Source organism: Lepeophtheirus salmonis, chromosome 14, assembly GCF_016086655.4.
Source record: "Lepeophtheirus salmonis chromosome 14, UVic_Lsal_1.4, whole genome shotgun sequence".
In the NCBI taxonomy this organism is placed as follows: Eukaryota; Metazoa; Arthropoda; class Copepoda; order Siphonostomatoida; family Caligidae; genus Lepeophtheirus; species Lepeophtheirus salmonis.
Window position 1 is genome coordinate 12,466,917 of NC_052144.2, and position 11,719 is coordinate 12,478,635.

Consider the following 11,719-nt stretch of genomic DNA (forward strand, 5'->3'; position numbering starts at 1 on the left):
AATTGATCAATGTGATTGCTAGAAAAATTGACGCCGCGCCACGTTCAACTGTCTTATCGTGTCATTAATTATTACCTACGGTACCACAGCTATAAACGTTGTGTTGAACAGCTTCTAACTCTGCCAAACAGGGAGAAAATCCAGGAATTTGGCATTGATTTCTTTTACTTCTTTAGTGTAATCGAATATGTAAATATATTGACTTTAATTGGTTGTAATTTCATCATTCTCTCTGATCTGGTAGTTTTTTTCCACTTTCTTTATTGTATAATTTTTTTTTTTTTAAATATATCTATATAAATTGTCTATGATACGTTGTGTACAGTCAACTTTTTGTCCTTCTACGCTTTGTCCCGTCTCTATACATTCTGATCGTGACATAGTGTTGTAATGTTTATAAGTGTAATCATAATACGTAATCATAATTCTCTATTGGAATGTCAAGCACTTTTGTTATCATTATTGTTCCCTCACTAAGATATTTATGTATGGAGATTAGGGTGGCCCTTACAAATTAATGTTATACTTTTACTTGTTCCACCCTTTCATATTGTCCACTTCAAAATAAAACATCATTCAACAAAATATGTTTGACTTTAATTTATTATTTAATGGGGGTAATTGTTGGGGGCTCCAACAGCAAAAAAACCTACATTTCCTTATGCACATCCACTGTATAAGTTACGTTATAAGTGTGTTTGTTCATCAGTTATTAAAATGATAAAATTATGTAAAATATTTACTGAGTTGGGCAGTAAATCGTTGAATCTTGAGTGTCCTTCCTTCATAACCTTTGTTATTTTGAAATATCAGTTCGAGATTGACCTGCACAGATAAAAGTTGTGACTTTGAATCTTGTCTCCCACTGATTCAAGTTATACTCTTATTGTAAGACTACATGGACTCTCGAGCCTTTTGGGCTTCATGGCCTCTATTAAAATAATATTTGGGGTACTTTTATAGGAAAACAATACCAAGTCACCCTTCACATCCCTCTTGATAGCCCTAGTGACCATGGAAAAGTCTTTAGCGAGGCTATTCATCAATTTGACGGGGTCATCTTAGATCTTCTCCAAGCTGAATAAGAAATCCAGACCACTCTTTAAATAGTCCCCTTCACACCATACCTTCATGAAGAGGTCTTTTCTATCATTCAACATCTTAACAAACTTGAAATGCAGACTTCTGGAATACTTTATACTGTCTATAAGCCTCCATAGCTCAACTTCAACACCTAGAAGATCTGAAATGCCCTGATTTTTGGCTCCTTGCTCACTCATGATAAGGAAATATTTATTAAAGTTTTTTCTGCACAAAAATGACTAAGCTATAATATCAAAAAACGATTACTAAACCTTCCTATATTAATGATAAAATTAATATTAATTAAACGTCCACGTTTTTTTTGTCCATCACTGGATATTAATATATATGAGTTCATTGAAACAATGGCGCAGATCCATCGAAAATATCAATCTAAATCATCTATAAACCAGAACTAACAAGTCAATCAGACAAAAGCTATATATTCAAGTATAACTAATCTTCACCCTATGAGGTTTCGTTGCGATTCATATTTCTACTTACTAAGATATTATTGGTTAAAACAATGATCCCCTTTAAAGAAAGAGTGAAGATAAAATCTTTGTCAATGGATAAGTGAAATAAATTATTTTCCTTCATTATTAAAATTTATACTTATCACAGATAAAAATCCCAAGGAATGTTTGCATTATATTTGCTTTTTAAAGCTATATTGAAAAATTAGTGAAAACAAGAAACCGATATCCCCATTTTTTTAGTATCAATAAGTTATGTACAATACCATCATTGCATAATGCATACAAAACTAGAATAGGCAGTCGGTAGACCACAAAATTCCCTTAAAATCAAATTTAGTTAATTGTCTCAATTTGTTTCAAAGTAAGGATCGATTATGTATTTTTTACGTTTTGTGTTACTTTGACTTCTCAAAATTTATTGGCCTCTTACTTTGACTATTCATATTTTTTGATTGATCAAAATTGATCATTAACTTTTGCAGTTATCTGGGCCACTAAATAACAAACAAACCGACCCTAAGCCATTATGTATGTTCAACTTCGTAGGCGGTGGTAATTATACTGCCTTTACTGGTTGAGTAGTTTTCGTAGTTTTAATATCCAATCATTTTTTTACATCAATTAGATAATTTAATATTTATTGCATTAAAATGTATTTAATATGCAAAAATAATCGTAATTTGGTATTATTTTTTATTCTTAGTAGTTGATAAAATGTAATTTATTATACGTTTCATTTGTGTTTAAGAATATACACTTACGCAAATGTTGATAAATTTAATACTTTAGCCAAAAGCTCATTAATTAAGAACAACCACCTCAGAATATTGATTTAATGTTAGCATGTTTGGCAGAGAAATATATTTAGAACTGATTCAGAGGTGAAAAAATGAATTTTAAAAACACTTTTTTGTAAATACATTATAAGGGCCACCCTAATATTTATATGGCACGTAACTCGTGTTCAGCATAAAAAAATGTTGGATATCTTTGTTAAGTATATAATACATAGTGACAGGACAAAAAATATATATCATTCTGAGTTTACAGAATATGAAATATTTGTTATTACTGTAAGAAAATAAAAAAAATAATTAAAAAGTCCTCAAGTGCGTGGATTCATCCTTTCAATATGTACACACAAAAGGAATGATACTCATGCCACAACTGATGCTTTCCATAAACTAAAAATAATATTTGTTAGTTTCTGAGGTGGCGTTTTATGGTAAGCTCAAGTCTTCAAAATACATACATACCAGAATCAAGACTCGTGTTGACCTATTTTCAGCAGAGAGCTGTAATTTTTAAACTATCCAAGAGATATGCTTTGAAGGATTTTCTTTATATGGTTATTTGAAAATCCACATTCCTTTCCATTGTGTTATTTTGCATCTGTGGGCTTTTACACATATTTGCTTTGATTAATTTATTTCTATTTATTATTCATGTTTGATTTTGTCTACTCAAATATGTCCAAAAACTAAAATAAAATGACGTCAGTCAACTTTACATGTACCAAATCAATCTAAAAAAAATAGTTGGTAAATAAAATAAAAGTTAATGAAACAATGCATCAAAAATATTGGATTTCTTTTTGCTACGTCTATCTTTTGAGGAATCAAAACAGCACTTACGTGACGGTCGGACTCGACAACTTTCATTATGTTATTCACATTTTTGACCGTTAGCCAACTAGAGTCTACACGATCTTCGGCATCAAATTTATTACCACATATTTTTTTCCCCTGGAGGTACTGTAAAACCAGGTGAACTCATAGTGGAGACAGCAGAAGCACTGCACACCCACCCTTGAACATAAATGAGTCTAATATCGAGGACAAATAGTCTTCGTATAGGATATTAATCTGATTAGGACGTATAACACTTTGATCTTAGCCAAAAGGCTGATAAGCGGAAAGGAACTGAGGAAAGCAAAAATACACATGACTGGCTGTTACTACATTGTTATGAGAATAAAAACTATTCATATTTTGAGCCGCCTGGTCTACACTTTTGCCATTATCGAAGAAAAACTGTAAAGTATACTATATTTTGTCTTTGCTCGTTTGACACGCGATCAAACAATACAAATTCAAACAATCACAAAACTGTGTAAGAAGTTAATTTAGTGCAAAATTTTATCCTTTTTAACGCCATCAAGAGTAAATCAATCGCACTCATATAACGTACAATACATATTTCTATTTGTATAATAATGGATTTCCTTTATCTGAACCTATTATGAAGTGTTCTGAAAATTAAATATCTCCTCAGGATTGTTTACCATTACGTGGAAAAAATACTTTTTTTGTTTATTTTAGAAACTTGTAATTTGTATTTTGACGTATTTGCATATTTCTTAGTAATTGTAGAAATTAATTAATGCTAAAATTCGCTATGGCAACAAAAATATCATTTAATCATCAAAATATATATATATATTACAAATTTTATAACAATATATAATGGTTATTAAATAAAAAACGTATTATAGAGAGTTGTGGACTAATTAAGACATTGTTACAAGTATATACATATACATTCTTCAGAGATTTGTTTTCAGAATTAATAGAACTAGCTGAATTTTTTTAAATTTTACTCCATGTCTAGGAACAAAAACTAAATTAAACCTTTTTTTAGATAACTATCTTTTTACTTTAAAATCTACGAAGTGAAATGCCAACACAAACGCAAGCTAAAATAATTTTTCTAAAAATTGTGTGTATTGTCGTATTATTCAATCAATTATCATCAATTTATATGAAAAAATTATTTCAAATAACCTTTTGGAGGCATTGCAAATTAAAATTGAATGTAGTTTCAATTGATTTTTATAGTATAAATTATAGTGTAAAAGTATTGAATATTTTACTCATCTCACAAATTTGAAAAAAATTATAATTCACTCAAATATGTCTCAGAAATATTACACTGTATTTATGTATAAATTGTATGAACTAAAAAAAATAAATAACGGTTTTTTTTGTTCAAGATTGTTTATATATTAACATACCACATATAGAGATAGGGCTGTTCTTGAAGTCCAATCCGAAGTACTGAGGTACGCTATAATTAAACTTTTATTATCTGAATAGATCCAAGACCCAAACCGGTACGCGAACTTTTATAATAAAAAGATCCGAGGGATTTTCTAGATCCTATTAAGCTAATAGTATGCCTTAATAGTTGATCATTAATATAAAAAAATATATTGTCTTTATCCAATGTATCATTTATAAATATCTTGATTTGCGCTTATATACACACACATATATACGTATATATATAAAGAATTGCATCCTACAGAGTTATCTCACTAACACAAAAAAGTACAGTGTATTTAGTTGTCAGGAGTCAATTTTACTTCGTTTTCATCTAATAATTATTTTAACATTGATATCTTGTATAAGAATGCACATTTACTAAGCTGTAAACAGTTATGCACCTTTATTGAATTATAAATCTATAGGTGGAAGAATTGGCTAACTACCAACTGATTTGGTGTTGTTTTTCTCTTTCTTTTCGTAGAGGTTGCGAGATACAATAAAGGTAATGGTGTGTCTAATATTATTATAACAATAATTCTAACAATAATACCATTGGGTTATTTATTGTTTCGACATCAGAAGTTAGTAAAAATTTAACCCCAAATCAAGATCCTATTTTATTAAGTTCCGAACTTCAATTAAAAGGATCATACAAAAATTTTTGGGGATCCATTATTTATTCTAATATTTACGTATAAAGACTCAAATCGACCCAAGTCTGAGAAAATGTGGATCCATCCTATTCCTTAACCACATATGTAAAGGTAATGTATGTTTATGGGTACAAATCGAATTCATTATCTAATCATTATCATTATAGACCATGTAATAACCAAAAGCTTATAAACACATAATATAAATAGTATTAATAAATAATTATCCTGAGCCCACCTAAGATTATACAAAAAAGGATTTGCTAGCGTATATATGTATTCATACGTAGAATGAACTTAGGGTGATCCTAAAGTCAGAATTTTAGGAACATGTTATGGAGAGTAATAAGAATTTTGTATTACTATGAAAGACCATGCCGAATTTTGGAAGATTGAACGTATTTTGGAAGATCAGACTGTTAAAACGTAATTCATATGTAATATTTTGTAATTTATATAAATATTTGTTTCATTATTATTGATAAATATTATGATCAGAAATTGGAGTCTTGACCATAAACTTCTCTGGTATTTTTAATCCATGACAATTATCAAATAGTTAACCTTTCGTTATTTTTGAAAAAAAAAAAAAAGGATCTTACAAATCAAATTTTTGTATTTGATGTAAATATTTGGATATTTTTATCTTTCATAAAATCTTCCTTTTCTAATTAAATAATTATTCATCATCAGTAATAACTAACAAATTGTTCATTTTATACCAATGAGTAAGGTGATCTTCTCGTTTCAATAGACCATAAAGTCCCCTCACAAAATAAATTGTAATTTAAAAAAAATGATATTTATAAATGTATAAAGGGGAGGACTTAAAACTTACTTTGCATATAATTACAATTGTATCCCTGTTACAAGGTTTTCATTTTACAACAAAACAATGGCCGAAACAAAAATAAGAAAGTTTTTACTCCACGTCTGGAAGTTTAAAAATGTCGGAACAACAACGATAAAAATCATCGCGTGTGTCATCTTTTCCACGCTAGTGTCAGTGCCGAGATAGCTGCAAAGGCTGTTGACATCTTTTTCCAGCCAATATACAACATCAATAAGTCCGGAACAATACGTTCAAAACTTATGCAGGTACTATATGGCTGACATCTGGGCTGCCTTCATGTGGCCCTCCTCTAACCTGGACTTATATCCCCAAAACTTTGCATTATAAGATGGAATGGAGAAGAATGTCTCCTGCACCTCCCATCCCAATTTGGATTCGCTCCGGGCTTCCATCATGACAGTGTGCTATGTATACGACCTTCATCGTCAAGACCTGACAATCGGTTCACCGGTGTGTGGAGGCTATTATTGTTTGTGGCGGAGGACATATAGAATATAACATATAGCTAAATATAGTATTGAAACATATCACAATTGGTTTTGAGTTGTCTGTTTGTGGTTCTATAAGAATGCCATTTTTTTGTAATTTAGTTGTGCTACTGCAAGTTTTGGGTTTCCACACTGTATATACAATTTTTTTTAGTAGTTAGGGAAACTCTGAAACTAATAAAACCCTAAAACTCATATTATATATAAATTATGTTTATATAACTTTAACAATTTTTTACCCCGTTTTTAAAATCCTAATACGCTCATCAACCCCCCTGAAAACAGCTCACCCTAATATGGATACATATATTGTAAGAATAATATTTACTTTGTGGTTCAGTTTACATGGCAATAGTTGTGCATTTAGATACCTAGTTCTTGTATTTTTGAGTGTGTAGGGGTAAGAATGAATGAGACAGATATATGACTTTTTTTTTGATTAAAATTTTACAATAAAATAACTTTTTAGTACTTTTATAGATTCTAATTTCAAAAAGGAAATTGATTTGTCAAAAAAATAAATGAATTAATAGAATATTTATTATACGAGTAAAATAACCACAGTTTATCTTGTAGCTATAACATTATTTTACCACTTATGTACTATTATCTACATAAGTAGTACCGTGTCGATCCTTAATTAGAAGGGATGACTACAGTCCTGTCCAGTTCAGTCTTGGTTCGGTCTAGTTCAGTCCTGCATATCAGTACAAACATTGATAAAGTTCGATCCTTGATGACGTTGAAAATGTCTAGAAGATATAACATTTTTTTAAATGATTTTATCGATAGTATATTATGTGACGCACGAATCTCAGAGCTACTATGAGCTACTGTAGCTACATAGAGCTACATAGCTCTATGGTCCTCCGGACTAATAGGACTGGTACTAAGACTGGACTCTGTTGAATAAATAAGGACTGCTACAACACCACATAATCGTACTATATACAGTGTGCTTGATTAAAAATAGCAGATTACAAGGAGTGTGTTAGTTTTGTATAAATCAATAAGAGGATAAATTAACAAAATATAATATTGTCTTGTTTATAAAGTTTGATGTTATTAGAAATGTGATTCAAATATGAAGACAAACAAATATAGATTGATGCTCATCTTGACTCCCAAATTCCTTAAAAGAAAATTGCAGAGCTTGTCATAGTTTAAACTCAAATAGTGGAGCGAATTGGAGCTGATAAGGACACTAAGCGCAAGTTGCAACAATGCTTTTAAGGAACATTTATTGTCCAGGATTCTTGCCAACTTCAAAATATCAATCAGACAACACTCTGATTAATGTGTTTCAGTACATCATTAGAAGAACTTTGAAGGTCATGAGCTATACATAGTTTTCTGATGGTCCTTACTTGGGACTGAATACTGCAGTTCCATGCAGTTTAGTCTCAATCCGGCTCAGTTCACCCTGCATATCAGTCCTAAAAACTTGTAAGTTTAGGTTCTTGAAGACGTCACTCAACTTTATTCATTCATTTTTATTCAGTTCTAGTATTGACTGCCTAAAGATCGACGGTATTAAGGAACGGTCTTAAGACTAGGCTGAAAGACCAAATCAATTTGGACCAACACAGCTCTCATCCCTCAGTTCACGGATCAAATTTGAACACCCCTCTCCCCCGGAATACTTAATTAGGGACAAAATCACAAGTTCATCCACATAATGAGGGTTTCCGTTTACTTTTATTATTTTAAAATAAGAGCACAACTGTCAATAAAATCAATCAAAGAATGATTTCATTAAATATGTATAAACTGAAATAGAAAATAATTTGAAGCCATTGCTCCCAATTTTTTGCACAGTTTGCGTGTAAAAAAGAAGATCGAAAGATCTTCATGCATTTCATACGTATGTGTGGGACGAATTAAATGTATAACTTTTCATTTCAAAAAAGACTTGGTTCCTTAAATATAAGTTTGTACTTTTAAGCATTGTGCAATATCGAACTATATATTATATTATATGTCAACATAAAAACAGCCTAGAACCAAAATGAATAAATATAAGTAAACGCTTCAGTATTGAATTGGCATATTTTAAATAGTACTTTAATTACCTTTGATATTGACATCCACAGTTCATAAATTAATAGTTATTTTTTCGATCGAGCTGAATGTATGACTATTCCTTCTTTACAAATAGGGCATAACCATTGTTTGCTTACGTTATATTAGTTTGGAAACAAGATATCGGAGAGTAGCGCCTTATTGCAGAAAATAATATCAATCTAAGAATAAAAAAGGCCGATAGGGTATGAGGATTGTTTATTTAATTGTAGCTTGACGACCTCATCTTGAACATTCATATATCTAGTGACGAAAATCCTGTGTATAATGTCCATGCTAAAAGCAAAACAAAACCAAAAATCAACATTATTACCCTGATAATGCGATAAATGTTTTGGAGGAAATGAGCTACAATCAGTTGTGGCAAGTGAGGAGGGAGAGAAGGAAATAAACAAATACATTGGCATAAATTAATCCAATATCGATCCCCGATTCTACCCTGAGTCCAACAAGGACTTATAACTATAACTCTACCACACATTATCAGGGTTACTATCTGTCTATTAGGTGCACACACGAATGTTCAATTAGGTTTTGAATGTTATTGTTTATCATGAAAAAAATACCTTTAAAATTAGAAAAGGAAAAATGGTCGATGCATGGGCTCTTTTTTTTTTTTTTTTGTTCATTATTTAATGGATCGTCGTCGAGCTAACTTATCTCTCTGATATATGCATTATTGCCTATTTTTGGTCTAAAAAATTATAATAAAATACATATTACTTTCCCTTAGTTAATGCTATATTAAAAGAGAGAATTGTTATCTTTATAGTAATATTTCATTTTCTCCCTCCCAAATCATATAACATGGAGTTGATATTAACAATGATCTTCAGTGACGTGTACCATATGTCTTGCTCTCACTTTCTACTCATGCTCATGATGCAATGACTTCCGTTTCTTTCCAGTAGTGAGCACTTGAAAGACTAATGTACTCAACAGTCATCCCATTATATTTTTGTATCGATTATTATTCTTTTATTATTTTTATTATTGTCTTTTATTTTGTTAAATAAAAATTTGTCTTTAAACCAACGCCCAATTACTTTGAGCAATGTCAGTTACTACTGCTAGTCTTATAATATATTTGTGTTTATACTTAAGCCTTACATTATCACCAAATCAATTAACAGATATTGTATAGGTAAATATTTAGAATGTATATAAAAGTATATCTCTTTTTACTTGTCACAAGCCCTTTTTTAAGCGTTTCTCTACAAATTCAATTAGTTACATATTCTCTGCAGTACTTATAATTCCTTTACCCCACTTATATGAATATGAAATTTTTTCTTATTCAAATAAGGAAGTTTATTTATTTTGCCCAATTTCACTTTACACTTATTTTTAAATTAAGTAGGTCGTCCCCCCCAAAAAAAAAAAAAAAAAATTATGCTTTTTATATTCATAGACACTAAAAAAATAACTTTTTAGCGTTTACTGTAGGAAATATCCCAGTGAGTTATTTATGAAAATTTAATGTTAGTTCTAAAGTTAGTTTTATATATGAATATTAAAGCTATGTACAAGTTAGAATTTTGTACAGATGAAGTCTCAGCTTTACTGCTAGATTTCTCCATTTTGATTAAAAATGCCACTCTGCTTGATTTATGATTTAATTCTTGAAGATAGAACATGCATGTTGGACACTCGGAGTATAGTTGTGGATTGACATCCGAGCAAATCCTACCTATATCCTTGCTTGCTTGTGGGATTTGTGTTTATTTAATTCCACTTACAGCTGTTTGCCTCTGATCTAATAAAACGTCATGACAACTACCTGTTCTCCTTCCAAACATTTTTCAAATTGTTAGTCTTTCTTTTATTTTTTATAAGTGGGCCATTAATTATCTATTCCTGGTATTGATGTTATTCATTGTTATACTGTATTTTATATAAAAAAAATGGCGCTGACATCATTGTTTCCGAAAATAAGCTCGTTCAAATAGTCCTCACTCAAATGAAGGTAGCTAAGAGGACACTCGCTGAATATAACCTCAATCAATTAAATACACGCCCATATTTAGAAATCTTCAATAACATCAGCAATTTGAACTATTTTCTAAGAATATGAACAGATGCTATAATCTGTAAAACAAAGTCGAATTTATATAACACTTAACCTAGTATAAAATTCATTTTAGAACCACAAGGTTTTTCAACAAATTCAACTCTAATATTTTATATTCAACTGTCAACTTATGATATATTGGAAGGATGCATTTATAACTAAACTTTTGTTCATTTTTTTATTTTCTCATTATCCTTTGATGTAATTACTATTTTCTAAATACGCTCACAATTATTTACAAAAGACATAATTTGATTTGAGAAACAGATGCTTTCAAACTTTAAAAAAATAAAAATAGTGCATGAACCATTTACTTTTGAATAAATAATATATGAATTGAAACACTTGTTGCTAACCAATAACATATTATCTATTAAATAGATACTCTTGTAGGAAAGTCCATATTGTTCTTCTTAAATATATATTTTATAACAAGTTATAATTGATCAACATTAACCTACAAAATAAATGGTTATACAAGCAATGTTCTAGGATGTTAATGACTTACTATGCCTAACCAAAAAGTAATAATAAAAAACAAACTTGTTATTAAATGTGGGATGACCCGGATTAATAATTTAACTAATTTTTTATATAGATATATACAAATGAGGAACTGATGTACTTCCATCTTCTAATGTGTCTAAAACTACTGAATAATTAGTTATTTCTATTACAAAGGATAAAAAATAACGCATTAGGACATTGAAAATATTGTTACGTTTTTGATTATTATATTACTTTTATCTCAACAACTATAAATTATTAATGTAATATGTTTCATCTCTGTTTTTATTGCAACTTCTACAATATTGTATTACATGTAAACAAAATGTATTTATGGGGGGTTGGATAATGGAAGGAACGGACGTTTTGGCAAATGAAAATTTCCGCATTGTATATTTTGCCGAATGACTTTTTCCAAAAACGCATTTCTACAAAAGACCATTAATGACTTATGGC

At 29.9% G+C, this 11,719-nt stretch overlaps 1 non-coding gene across 1 annotated transcript; it reads right to left on the reverse strand.

Moving 5' to 3' along the window:
* Positions 1-3,292: 3,292 nt before the first annotated feature.
* On the reverse strand, positions 3,293-3,478 carry LOC121129965 (U2 spliceosomal RNA). The gene has a single exon (XR_005868584.1). It is a non-coding gene; the product is annotated as a U2 spliceosomal RNA (small nuclear RNA).
* Positions 3,479-11,719: the final 8,241 nt, after the last annotated feature.